Here is a 14,675-nt window from a genome sequence, read left to right on the forward strand (position 1 = left end):
GCGGTGGCACTAGGGTTTGTGCGAGAGTGGAAGAAGGGATAATGACTGTGGTGAGGCGTGTATTTATAGGGATAGGGACGGCACAGTGTTATTACACAGGTGTCCCTGGCGATTCACATCTGAAGGACACGTGGCTATCATGCAACACATCGGAGGTTGTTCCACGTTCCCATGCACGCCTGGATTGTCGGGTGGTCGTTCCCACTTCTTCGGGTTTTAGGTGAAAAGGATTTGGCATTGAAAATGGATTAATGTTTGTCTCTGTGTCTTCCACTGACAAGGATGCAGAGAAGACATTTTGACAGTGTCAATATAATGCATATGATTTGGATAGATAGACTTAGGAAAGAAGCATAGAGGGGTTAGGGTCCGATCACATTCACTTAGTTCAAAAGATTCAGCAAGAAGCCATAGCTATAAGTGAATGTTGTAGAGGACAAAAACCAAATCAGTACGTTGAAGATAAACAAGAGAACTTTTTAATCATTGGAGACAAACGAAATGCGAAGACTGCAAATGTAACGCCATGAGATAGACACTTTAAAGGGAAGAATTTTGGTGGTGGCGTTACCCACCGTATAGGAAGTATTAGACCCAAACACGGCGCACAATTATCGTGGCGCTCCGAAGTCAAATTCCACATTAATATATTCACACTTGGAATGTAAGTCTTCATAGATTCAAGATATACTTTACTTCGTGTGTTGCACATCTATGTCATCAACATGCTTAAGTGTTAGGATGTGTGCCTGATCACAGGACATTTGAGGATTCCAAGATATTCAGCTCACACCGTAACTTGCAAAACCTCTTCTCATCCAAGGGCTTGGTGAAGATATCTGCCAATTGCTATTCAGTGTTGACGTGTATGATATCAATATCTTCCTTCATAACATGATCTCTGAGAAAGTGATGACGAATTTCAATGTGCTTTGTCTTCGAGTGCTGAACTGGGTTGTTGGCAATCTTGATGGCGCTTTCGTTGTCGCAGTAGAGTGGCACTTGCTTCAGATGGATGCCATAGTCTTTGAGTGTTTGCTTCATCCATAGAAGTTGAGCGCAGCAAGATCCAGCAGCAATGTATTCAGATTCAGCAGTGGAGAGAGATACACAGTTCTGCTTCACAGCATAATCAGCATCCGGGAATCCAACTAGATCAAACTCTGAGCCCTTTGGATACCATAATCCTAGTGTTGGGGTGTGAGCCAAATATCTGAGAATTCGCTTCACAGCTAAGTGATGTGATTCCTTTGGTGCCGCTTGGAACCGGGCACACATGCAAACACTAAGCATGATATCTGGCCTAGATGCACATAAATAAAGCAAGGAACCAATCATGGAGCGGTATACCTTTTGATCGAACTCTTTACCATTGTCGTCGGGACCCAGATGATGTTTGGCTGTCATTGGCGTCGTGAAGCCTTTGCAATCTTGCATTCCAAATTTCTTCAGGCAATCTTTGAGGTATTTCTCTTGAGATATAAAGATGTCGTTGCGTTGCTGACGTATTTGAAGACCAAGGAAGAACTTCAGCTCACCCATCATGGACATCTGATATTGCTCTTGCATCATATATCCAAACTCTTCACTGTATTTCTGATTGGTGCAGCCGAAGATAATGTCATCCACATATATTTGGCACACAAACAGTTCACCATCATATGTCTTCGTGAAGAGAGTGGGGTCGAGGGAACCAGGTTTGAAGCCTTTGCTCTTCAGGAAGTCTTTGAGTGTGTCATACCAAGCCCGAGGGGCTTGTTTGAGGCCATACAGTGCCTTGTTGAGCTTGTACACCATGTCAGGATGTTTTGGATCTTCAAAGCCAGGCGGTTGTGCAACATACACTTCTTCTTCAATCTTGCCATTGAGAAAAGCGCTCTTCACATCCATTTGATACAGAAGAATGTTATGATGATTTGCATAGGCCAGCAGTATGCGTATGGCTTCAAGCCTAGCCACAGGAGCAAATGTTTCATCGAAGTCAATCCCTTCAACTTGAGTGTATCCTTGAGCAACGAGACGAGCTTTGTTTCTGACAACTTGACCATGCTCATCTTGCTTGTTGCGATATATCCATTTAGTGCCTATTATATTGTGCTTACGAGGATCAGGACGCTTAACCAGTTCCCATACATTATTCAGCTCAAACTGTTGAAGCTCTTCTTGCATAGCTTGAATCCATTCAGGTTCCATGAAGGCTTCATCAACTTTCTTGGGTTCAGATATTGAGACGAATGCGAAGTGCCCACAGAAATTTGCTAGCTGTGTTGCCCTTGAACGAGTGAGTGGACCTGGTGCATTGATGCTATCAATTATTCTCTCAATCTGTACTTCATTTGCAACACGAGGATGTACAGGACGAAGATTTTGCTCTTGCTGATCATTGTCATCGTTAGAAGGATTGTCTTCAGGCTGAGCATTGTCTTCAGGTTGATCAGGTGCGGAGATGATAAGTTCCTCTTCAGGCTGAGCTTCAGATGGTATGATTTCTCCAGTTCCCATAAGTTTGATTGATTCACTGGATGGAACTTCATCTAGCACATTTGGCAGGTGCTCTCTTTGCGAGCCGTTAGTCTCATCGAACCGCACATCCACAGTTTCAACCACTTTATAGTGAAAGAGGTTGAAGACTCTGTAGGAGTGCGAATCCTTTCCATATCCAAGCATAAAACCTTCATGTGCTTTCGGTGCAAATTTTGAAGTGTGATGTGGATCCTTGATCCAGCACCTGGCACCAAATACTCTGAAGTAACTGACATTTGGCTTCTTGCCAGTAAGGAGCTCATAGGATGTCTTGTTGAGAAGCTTGTGAAGATAAACACGATTGATGATATGGCATGCAGTATCAATGGCTTCAGGCCAGTGTTTTCTTGGAGTCTTGTATTCATCAAGCATCGTCCGGGCCATCTCAATAAGTGTTCTGTTCTTGCGTTCCACGCGCCATTCTGCTGCGGCGTGTACGGAGCTGAGAATTCATGTGTGATGCCCAAAGTATCAAGATACGTATCTAGGCCAGTGTTCTTGAATTCAGTGCCATTGTCACTTCTGATGTGCTTTATCTTGACGCCATAGTTGTTCATGGCTCGGTTGGCGAAGCATCTGAAGACATCCTGCACTTCAGTCTTGTAGAGGATTATATGCACCCAAGTATATCTTGAATAATCATCAACAATGACAAAGCCATAGAGACAAGCAGTAGTAGTAAGAGTTGAGTAATGAGTGGGACCGAAAAGGTCCATGTGGAGCAGTTCGAAGGGTTGAGTCGTTGTCATGATTATCTTCGAGGGATGCTTGGCCCTCGTCATCTTTCCTGCTTCACAGGCACCGCATAAGTGATCCTTCTTGAACTTGACGCCCTCGATGCCTATGACATGCAGCATGCCCTAGCCTCCGATGCCAGAGCCAGCATTCTGAAGCTTTTGCTAGAAGAAATACGGCAAGTTGTTGTCCTGCTGAGAAATCTACCACGTACAAATCATCTTTCCGATACCCTTCAAAAACTAGAGACTTGTCAGATTCCATTAGAACAAGGCAATGATATTTTCCAAACATCACAATCATGTTCAAATCGCAAAGCATTGAGACAGACATTAAGTTGAAACCAAGGGATTCAACAAGCATGACTTTATCCATGTGTTGATCCCTTGAGATTGCAACTCTACCTAGACCCAATACCTTGCTTTTACCAGTGTCAGCAAATGTGATGTGGCTTTTGTCAGATGGACGTAAGGTTGAGTCCATGAGAAGACTTCTCTTGCCAGTCATGTGATTAGTACACCCACTGTCAATAATCCATTCTGAAGCAGCTGGTGTCGTACCGTACAATGCAGTTAGGGGGATAGGCTTCACGAAGAGAATTGTGAAGCATAAACATTTGACGAGCAAGTGGATTATGAAAGCTTAGATCAAGGTTAGGACTGGTAGGGCAAGTAGCAGGCGACTCAGGAACAAAATACATAATAAGACCATTTGGGCATTTGATCTTGCACCCTACAAGATGTTTAAGGTCCCGAGCAATAGCTTCAGACGATTTTGGTTTTCGGCTGGAGACCTTTCCCTGCAAAAGAGAGTTAAGCTTTCTTAGCCACCCACATCTTCAAGGGTGGCTTCGAAGCAATGAGTCTAAGTGCAGCATCTGAGAACTTTGGCTTTGGAGCCCTAGCAAAAAGTCTTGTAGGTGGACAACAGTACTCATAAGAATAAGCAGAATAGTTCTTGGTCTTATGAACATGGCGATTTGATAAAACGCGCTCATATTCATAGGCCTGAGTATGGCTTCCCTGCAAAACATTTGCATTAGTGCGACTCAGGTGAGTCCTTTGTCTATATGAAGCCTTTGGACCATATGAAGCCTGTGGTCTGGGGTTTGTCTTCTTCACTTGTGGTGTCATGACAACATTCACAGGAAGATTCTCCAACAACCTTTTCGGCACCCAGACTTTCTTCATAGGTGGCCCGTTCCTGCAGTTAGTACCAATATACCTGGCAAACACTTCACCATTCTGGTTCTTAAACAGTTTATAGTTTGCATCAAAGGATTCATCAACAACAATGGGATTTGCACAATTGAAGCCTGACAAGGTGAATGGATCCACTAAGGGTTCCTTTGCAGCAACCCATTTGGTTTTGGGGTACTGCTCAGGTTTCCAGTAAGAGCCATCAGCATTCATTTTCCTTTCGAACCCAAGACCCTCTTTCCTAGGGTTTCAGTTCAGGATCTGCCTTTTAAGAACATCGCATAGTGTCTGATGCCCTTTGAGACTTTTGTGCATCCCTGTTTCAAGAAATGTCTTCAACCTAGCATTCTCATCAGCAATAGCAGTGGTATCCTCAACAGAGGGGTTAGTTACCACATCAACAGTTGAAGATATTGCAATAGTAGCAGTAGTAGAACACCCAGCAACAGAAGTAGCGTTGTCATGCTCAATGCATTTAAGACATGGTGGTTCAAATCCTTCCTGAGCGGAACTGATCTGTTCAGCGTGAAGTGACTCGTTTTCCTTTTGAAGATTTTCATGAGCCGCTCTCAATTTCTCAAGATCTTTCTTCCTTTGAAGATAATCATAGGTAAGCTTTTCATGAGTTGTTGAGAGCATTTCATGACGACTTTCAAGTTCCTCATACTTAACGTGAAGATTTTTTATGTCTTCAATTAAGGACTGAGATCGAGTCATTTCAGCGTCTAACAAGTCATCGCTTTTGTCTAACAGTTTTTGAATATGTTCCATAGCTTTCTGTTGTTCAGTTGCAATTTTAGCAAGTGTTTTGTAGCTGGGTTTGGAACCACAGTCAGAGTCATCTTCACTAGATATTTGATAGTGAGTAGTGCGTGTGTTTACCTTGGCACCGGGTGCCATGAAGCAGTAGGTAGGAGCGGAGTAGTCCTTGTCATTTGCATCAGTGTCGGTGATGAAGTCATTGTCTTCAGTGTTGAAGATGGACTTGGCAACGTATGCTGTAGCCAGACTCGCAACGCCAGAATCGGACTCCTCCTCAGACTTCACCTCTGCCTCCTCAGAAGCGGACTCCTCCTCTGAATCCATTTCCTTGCCAACAAACGCACGTGCCTTGCCAGATGAGCTCTTCTTGTGTGATGAAGACTTTGATGAAGACTTGGAAGAAGACTTTGAGTATTTCTTCTTCTTCTTGTAGTCAGAGTCATACTCCTTGCTCTTCTTCTTCTTGTTGTTCTCATTGTCCCACTGCGGACACTCAGAGATGTACTGGCCAGGTTTCTTGCACTTGTGGCATGTTCTCTTCTTGTAGTCATGAGCAGAAGCTTCATCATTCCTTCAGCTTGATCGTGAAGACTTTCTGAAGCCTTTCTTCTTGGTGAATTTTTGGAACTTCTTCACAAGCATAGCAAGCTCCTTTCCAATGTCTTCAGGATCATCAGAACTGCTGTCAGATTCTTCTTTAGATGAGGAGACAGCTTTTGCCTTCAAGGCACGAGTTCGCCCATAGTTGGGACCGTAGATGTCTCTTTTCTCAGAAAGCTGAAACTCATGTGTGTTGAGCCTCTCAAGTATGTCAGACGGATCGAGTGTCTTGAAGTCAGGACGTTCTTGAATCATCAAGGCTAGGGTGTCAAACGAGTTGTCAAGCGATCTCAGGAGTGTCTTGACGACTTCATGCTTGGTGATCTCAGTGGCGCCGAGGGCTTGAAGCTCATTTGTGATGTCAGTGAGTCGATCAAATGTGAGATGGCCATTCTCATTGTCATTTCTCTTGAAGCGGTTGAAGAGGTTGTGAAGGACACTGATTCTCTGATCTCTCTGAGTTGAGATGCCTTCGTTGACCTTGGAGAGCCAGTCCCAGACTAGCTTAGATGTTTCCAAAGCACTCACACAGCGATACTGTCCTTTGGTCAGATGACCACAGATGATGTTCTTGGCAGTGGAGTCTAGTTGAACGAACTTCTTGACATCAGCAGCGGTGACACCTTCACCATCCTTGGGAACACCATTCTTGAAGACATACCATAGGTCGACATCAATGGCTTCAAGATGCATGCGCATCTTATTCTTCCAGTCGGGATTTTCAGTTCCATTGAAGACTGGGCACGCAGCGGAGACTTTGATTATCCCTGCAGTCGACATAGCTAAAACTCCAGGCGGTTAAACCAAATCACACAGAACAAGGGAGTACCTTGCTCTGATACCAATTGAAAGTGCTAGTGATCGACTAGAGGGGGGGTGAATAGGCGATTTTTATGAAAGTCTTCAAAACATGGAAGTTTCGAAGACAAACGATAGAAATAAACCTATTGCCATGTAGCGGAAGGTAGACTGCACTAAGCAAGCCATAGTCAAGTTTCAATGAAGTGAAAGCACAATGACTAATAGCAGCTAGGCAGTATAGATCAGGTAGGAAGATAGTGTGAAGCCAATCAGAACAAGCAATCACTCAGCAAAGACAAAAGATAATGCAATCATACAATGACTTCACCAGGGCCAACAGTAAGTGAAGGAAAGGGAAGGATGAAACCAGTGACTTGTTGAAGACAATGATTTGTTGGACCAGTTCCAGTTGCTGTGACAACTATACGTCTGGTTAGGGAGGCTGAGATTTAACTTAGAAGACCGTGTCTTCACCTTATTCCCCTAGAGCTAAGGACACCCAGTCCTCGCCCAATCACTCTGGTAAGTCTTCAAGATAGACTTCCAAACCTTCACAGACTTCGTTCACCGGGGATCCACAATGACTCTTGGATGCTCAGAATGTGACGCCTAACCAGCTGGAGGATTCACAGTCCTCAAGTGTAATAAGTCTTCAGATCACACAGACAGGAAGACTTAAGTGATGCCTAACACTCTTTGGCTCTGGGTGCTTAGGGATTTATCCTCGCAAGGAATTCTCTCTCAAAGGCTTTGAGGTGGGTTGCTCTCAAACGACAAAAGTCATGCACTAACTCTTAGCAGCCAACCGTTTATGGTTGTAGGGGGTGGGCTATTTATAGCCACTAGGCAACCCGACCTGATTTGTCTGAAATGACCCTGGGTCACTAAGGATCTGACACGTGTTCCAATGGTCAGATTTCAAACACACACGGCAACTTTACTTGGGCTACAAGCAAAAGCTGACTTATCCAACTCTGAATAAGATTTCCTCTCATAGTCTTCACTCGAAGACATAGGATTTTGGTTAAGCATCACTTCAGTCATTCTGACTGGTTCTCTTGGACCCCACTTAATAGTACGGTAGTTCCTATGACTCATCAAAGAAAAACAAAGAACGACGAAACTGCTAAGTCTTCGCGCTCCATAGTCTTCACGCGATGTCTTCTCTTGTCATAGTCTTCAATGTGAATGTCTTCACATACCACCTTTGACTTCAATGTCTTCATACATTTTTAGGGGTCATCTCTGGTAGGAAAACCGAATCAATGAGGGACTTCTACCTGTGTTATCCTGCAATTATCACAAACACATTAGTCCCTCAACCAGGTTTGTCGTCAATACTCCAAAACCAACTAGGGGTGGCACTAGATGCACTTACAATTGCATATATGATAGAACCCATGGCTAAAGCATAGGGAATGACTTTCATTTTATTTCTATCTTCTGCAGTGGTCGGGCATTGAGTCTGACTCAACTTCACACCTTGTAACACAGGAAAGAACCCTTTCTTTGCCTGTTCCATTTTGAACTTCTTCAAGACTTTATCAAGGTATGTGCTTTGTGAAAGTCCAATTAAGCGTCTTGATCTATCTCTATAGATCTTGATGCCCAATATATAAGCAGCTTCACCGAGGTCTTTCATTGAAAAATTCTTATTCAAGTATCCTTTTATGCTATTTAGAAATTCAGTATCATTTTCGACCAACAGTATGTCATATACATATAATATCATAAATGCTACAGAGCTCCCACTCACTTTCTTGTAAATACAGGCTTCTCGAAAAGTCTGTATAAAACCATATGCTTTGATCACACTATAAAAGCGTATATTCCAACTCCGAGAGGCTTGCACCAGTCCATAAATGGATCGCTGGAGCTTGCACACTTTGTTAGAACCTTTTGGATCGACAAAACCTTCTGGTTGCATCATATACAACTCTTCTTTAAGATATCCATTAAGTAATGCAGTTTTGACATCCATTTGCCAAATTTCATAATCATAAAATGCGGCAATTGCTAACATGATTCGGACGGACTTAAGCATCGCTACGGGTGAGAAGGTCTCATCGTAGTCAACTCCTTGAACTTGTCGAAAACCTTTTGCAACAAGTCGAGCTTTGTAGACAGTAATATTACCGTCAGCGTCAGTCTTCTTCTTGAAGATCCATTTATTCTCTATGGCCTGCTGATCAACGGGCAAGTCAACCAAAGTCCACACTTTGTTCTCATACATGGATCCCATCTCAGATTTCTTGGCCTCAAGCCATTTTGCGGAATCTGGGCTCATCATCTCTTCTTGATTGTTCGTAGGTTCGTCATGGTCAAGTAACATGACCTCCAGAACAGGATTACCGTACCACTCTGGTGCGGATCTTACTCTGGTTGACCTACAAGGTTCGGTAGTAACTTGATCAGAAGTTTCATGATCATCATCATTAGCTACCTCACTTACTGGTGTAGGAATCACTGGAACTGATTTCAGTGATGAACTACTTTCCAATAAGGGAGCAGGTACAATTACCTCATCAAGTTCTACTATCCTCCCACTCACTTCTTTCGAGAGAAACTCCTTCTCTAGAAAGGATCCATTCTTAGCAACGAATATCTTGCCTTCGGATTTGTGATAGAAGGTGTACCCAACAGTCTCCTTTGGGTATCATATGAAGACACATTTCTCTAATTTGGGTTCGAGCTTATCAGGTTGAAGCTTTTTCTCATAAGCATCGCAGCCCCAAACTTTAAGAATAGACAACTTGGGTTTCTTGCCAAACCATAGTTCATAAGGTGTCGTCTCAACGGATTTAGATGGTGCCCTATTTAATGTGAATACAACTGTCTCTAAAGCATAACCCCAAAACGATAGCGGTAAATCAGTAAGAGACATCATAGATTGCACCATATCTAGTAAAGTACGATTACGACGTTCGGACACACCATTACGTTGTGGTGTTCCGGTGGCGTGAGTTGCGAAACTATTCCACATTGTTTCAAATGAAGACCAAACTCATAACTCAAATATTCTCCTCCTCGATCAGATTGTAGAAACTTTATTTTCTTGTTAGGATAATTTTCTACTTCACTCTGAAATTCTTTGAACTTTTCAAATGTTTCAGACTTATGTTTCATTAAGTAGATATACCCATATCTGCTCAAATCATCTATGAAGTGAGAAAATAACGATATCCGCCGCGAGCCTCAATGTTCATTGGACCACATACATCAGTATGTATGATTTCCAATCACTCTGTTGCTCACTCCATTGTCCCGGAGAACGGAGTTTTAGTCATCTTTCCCATGAGGCATGGTTCACAAGTACCAAGTGATTCATAATCAAGCAATTCCAGAAGTCCATAAGAATGGAGTTTCTTCATGTGCTTTACACCAATATGACCCAAACAGAAGTGCCACAAATAAGTTGCACTATCATTATCAACTCTGCATCTTTTGGCTTCAATACTATGGACATGTGTATCACTACTATCAAGATTTAGTAAAAATAGACCACTCATCAAGGGTGCATGACCATAAAAGATATTACTCATATAAACAGAACAACCATTATTCTCTGATTTAAATGAATAACCATCTCGCATCAAACAAGATCCGGATATAATGTTCATGCTCAACGTTGGCACCAAATAACAATTATTTAGGTCTAAAACTAATCCCGAAGGTAGATGTAGAGGTAGCGTGCCGATGACGATTACATCGACTTTGGAACCATTTCCCACATGCATCGTCACCTCATCCTTAACCAATCTTTGCTTAATCCGTAGCCCCTGTTTCGAGTTGCAAATATTAGCAACAGAACCAGTATCAAATACCCAAGCGCTACTGCGAGCATTAGTAAGGTACACATCAATAACATGTATATCAAATATACCTTTCACTTTGTCATCCTTCTTCTCCGCCAAATACTTGGGGTAGTTCCGCTTCCAGTGACTAGTCCCTTTACAGTAGAAGCACTTGGTCTCAGGCTTAGGTCTAGACTTGGGTTTCTTCACTTGAGCAGCAACTGGCTTGCTGTTCTTCTTGAAGTTCCCCTTCTTCCCTTTACCCTTTTTCTTGAAACTGGTGGTCTTGTTGACCATCAACACTTGATGCTCCTTCTTGATTTCTACCTCCACAGCCTTTAGCATTGCAAAGAGCTCAGGAATCGTCTTATCCATCCCTTGCATATTATAGTTCATCACAAAGCTCTTGTAGCTTGGTGGCAGTGATTGAAGAACTCTGTCAATGACACTATCATCAGGAAGATTAACTCCCAGCTGAGTCAAGTGGTTGTGGTACCCAGACATTCTGAGTATATGTTCACTGACAGAACTATTCTCTACCATTTTGAAGCTGTAGAACTTATTGGAGACTTCATATCTCTCAATCCGGGCATTTGCTTGAAATATTAACTTCAACTCCTGGAACATCTCATATGCTCCATGACGTTCAAAACGACGTTGAAGTCCCGGTTCTAAGCCGTAAAGCATGGCACACTGAACTATCGAGTATTCATCAACTTTGCTCTGCCAGGTGTTCACAACATCTGGCGTTGCTCCTACAGCGGGTTTGCACCTAGCGGTGCTTTCATGACGTAATTCTTCTGTGCAGCAATGAGGATAATCCTCAAGTTATGGACCCAGTTCGTGTAGTTGCTACCATCATCTTTCAACTTTAGCTTTCTCTAGGAACGCATTAAAATTCAATGGAACAACAGCACGGGCCATCTATCTACAACAACATAGACATGTAAAATACTATCAGGTACTAAGTTCATGATAAATTAAAGTTCAATTAATCAAATTGCTTAAGAACTCCCACTTAGATAGACATCCCTCTAATCATCTAAGTGCTCACATGATCCATATCAACTAAACCATGTCAATCATCACGTGAGATGGAGTAGTTTTCAATGGTGAACATCACTATGTTGATCATATCTACTATATGATTCACGCTCGACCTTTCGGTCTCAGTGTTCCGAGGCCATATCTGCATATGCTAGGCTCATCAAGTTTACGAGTATTCCGCGTGTGCAAAACTGGCCTGCACCCGATTGTATGTGACATAGAGCTTGTCACACCCGATCATCACGTGGTGTCTCGGCACGACGAACTGTAGCAATGGTGCATACTCAGGGAGAACACTTATAGCTTGAAATTTAGTGAGAGATCATCTTATAATGCTACCACCGAACTAAGCAAAATAAGATGCATAAAGGATAAACATCACATGCAATCAATATAAGTGATATGATATGGCCATCATCATCTTGTGCCTTTGATCTCCATCTCCAAAGCACCGTCATGATCACCAGCATCACTGGCTTGACACCTTGATCTTCATCGATGCATCGTTGTCGTCTCGCCAACTATTGCTACTACGACTATCGTTGCCGCTTAGTGATAAAGTGAAGCAATTACATGGCGATTGCATTTCATACAATAAAGCGACAACCATATGGCTCCTGCCAGTTGCCGATAAATGTGTTACAAAACATGATCATCTCATACAATAAAATTTAGCATCATGTCTTGACCATATCACATCACAACAAGCCCTGCAAAAACAAGTTAGACGTCCTCTACTTTGTTGTTGCAAGTTTTACGTGGCCGCTACGGGTTGAGCAAGAACCGTTCTTACCTACGCATCAAAAACCACAACGCGGTATAGTGATTGATTTTTAATCTTCAAAAAGAACCCTGGTCATTGAATCTGATTCAACTAATGTAGGAGAAACTGACACCCACCAGCCACCTGTGTGCGAACCACGTCGGTAGAATCAGTCTCGCGTAAGCGTACGCGTAATGTCGGTCTGAGCCACTTCATCCAACAATGCCGCTGAATCAAGAATCAACTAGTGATGGCAAGCAATATGTATATACCCAGGCCCACAACTCCGTTGTGTTCTACTCGTGCATATAACATTTATGCATAGACCTGGCTCGGATGCCACTGTTGGGGAACGCAGTAATTTCAAAATTTTCCTCCTTACACGCAAGATCTATCATGGTGATGCATAGCAACGAGTGTTGTCCATGTACCCTCGTAGACCTTAAGCGGAAGTGTTATGACAACGCGGTTGATGTAGTCGTACGTCTTCATGATTCGACCGATCCTAGTACCGAAAATACGGCACCTCCACGATCTGCACACGTTCGGCTCGGTGACGTCCCACGAACTCTCGATCTAGTTGAGTGTCGAGGGAGAGATTCATCAGCACGACGGCGTGATGACGGTGATGATGAAGCTACCGGCGCAGGGCTTCACCTAAGCACTACGATGATATGACCGAGGTGGATTATGGTGGACGGGGGCACCGCACACGGCTCAGAGATCAATGATCAACTTGTGTGTCCTAGGGTGCCCCCCTGCCCCCGTATATAAATGAGCAAGGGGGAGGCCGGGCGGCCCTTGGGGCGCGCCAGGAGAGGAGGAGTCCTCCTCCTAGTAGGAGTAGGACTCCCCTTTTCCTAGTCCTACTAGGAGGGGAAAAGGAAGGAGGAGAGGGAGAAGGAAAGGGGGCGCTGCCCCCTTCCCTAGTCCAATTCGTACTAGAGGGGGAGGGGCGCGCGGCCTGCCCTAGCCGGCCCTCTCTCTCTCTCTCGACTAAGGCCCATGTGGCCCATTAGTTCCCCAGGGGGTTCCGGTAACCCTCCAGCACTCTGGTTTTCTCCGAAATCACCCGAAACACTTTCGGTGTCCGAATATATCCGTCCAATATATCAATCTTTATGTCTCGACCATTTCGAGACTCGTCGTCATGTCTGTGATCATATCCGAGACTCTGAACTTCCTTCGGTACATCAAAACACATAAACTCATAATACCGATCGTCACCGAATGTTAAGCGTGCGGACCCTACGGGTTCGAGAACTATGTAGACATGACCGAGACTCATCTCCAGTTAATAACCAATAGCAGAACCTGGATGCTCATATTGGTTCCTACATATTCTACGAAGATCTTCATCGGTCAAACCGCACAACAACATACGTTGTTCCCTTTGTCATCGGTATGTTACTTGCCCAAGATTTGATCGTCGGTATCTCAATACCTAGTTCAATCTCATTACTGGCAAGTCTCTTTACTCGTTCCGTAATGCATCATCCTGCAACTAACTCATTAGTCACATTGCTTGCAAGGCTTATAGTGATGTGCATTACCGAGAGGGCCCAGAGATACCTCTCCGATACTCGGAGTGACAAATCGTAATCTTGATCTATGCCAACTCAACAAACACCATCGGAGACACCTATAGAGCATCTTTATAGTCATCCAGTTACGTTGTGATGTTTGATAGCACAGTAATTGTTCATCCAATATTCAGGAGTTGCATTATCTCATAGTCATAGGAACATGTATAAGTTAGGGAGAAAGCAATAGCAACAAACTAAACAATCATCGTGCTAAGCTAACGGATGGGTCAAGTCAATCACATCATTCTCTAATGATGTGATCCCGTTAATCAAATGACAACTCATGTCTATGGTTAGGAAACATAACCATCATTGATTCAACGAGCTAGTCAAGTAGAGGGATACTAGTGACACTTTGTTTGTCTATGCATTCACACATGTACTAAGTTTCCGGTTAATACAATTCTAGCATGAATAATAAACATTTATCATGATATAAGGAAATGTAAATAACAACTTTATTATTGCCTCTAGGGCATATTTCCTTCACCAACTAAGGGGCACTATGATCGTACTTGATCATTGGGTGTAGCTATACGAATGGGTCAATGATTGAGCATAATGGGCTAGGGATAACTTGCTTTAGTGTTGATATTTTGAAAGACATGGTTGCTTGTTGATATGCTTGAGTATTGAAATCTTCATGTCAAAACTAGACTATTGCTTTGAATCATAGAGAAGTCCAAATGTCCATGCTACAAAGAAAAGAATATGTGATGAGCATGTTAGGTAGCATTCCACATCAAAAATTCTGTTTTTATCATTTACCTACTCGAGGACGAGCAGGAATTAAGCTTGGGGATGCTGATACGTCTCCAACGTATCTATAATTTTTGATTGTTCCATGTTATTATATTATCATTCT

The sequence above is a fragment of the Triticum aestivum genome, chromosome 7A (genome assembly GCF_018294505.1).
Source record: "Triticum aestivum cultivar Chinese Spring chromosome 7A, IWGSC CS RefSeq v2.1, whole genome shotgun sequence".
Taxonomy (NCBI): Eukaryota; Viridiplantae; Streptophyta; class Magnoliopsida; order Poales; family Poaceae; genus Triticum; species Triticum aestivum.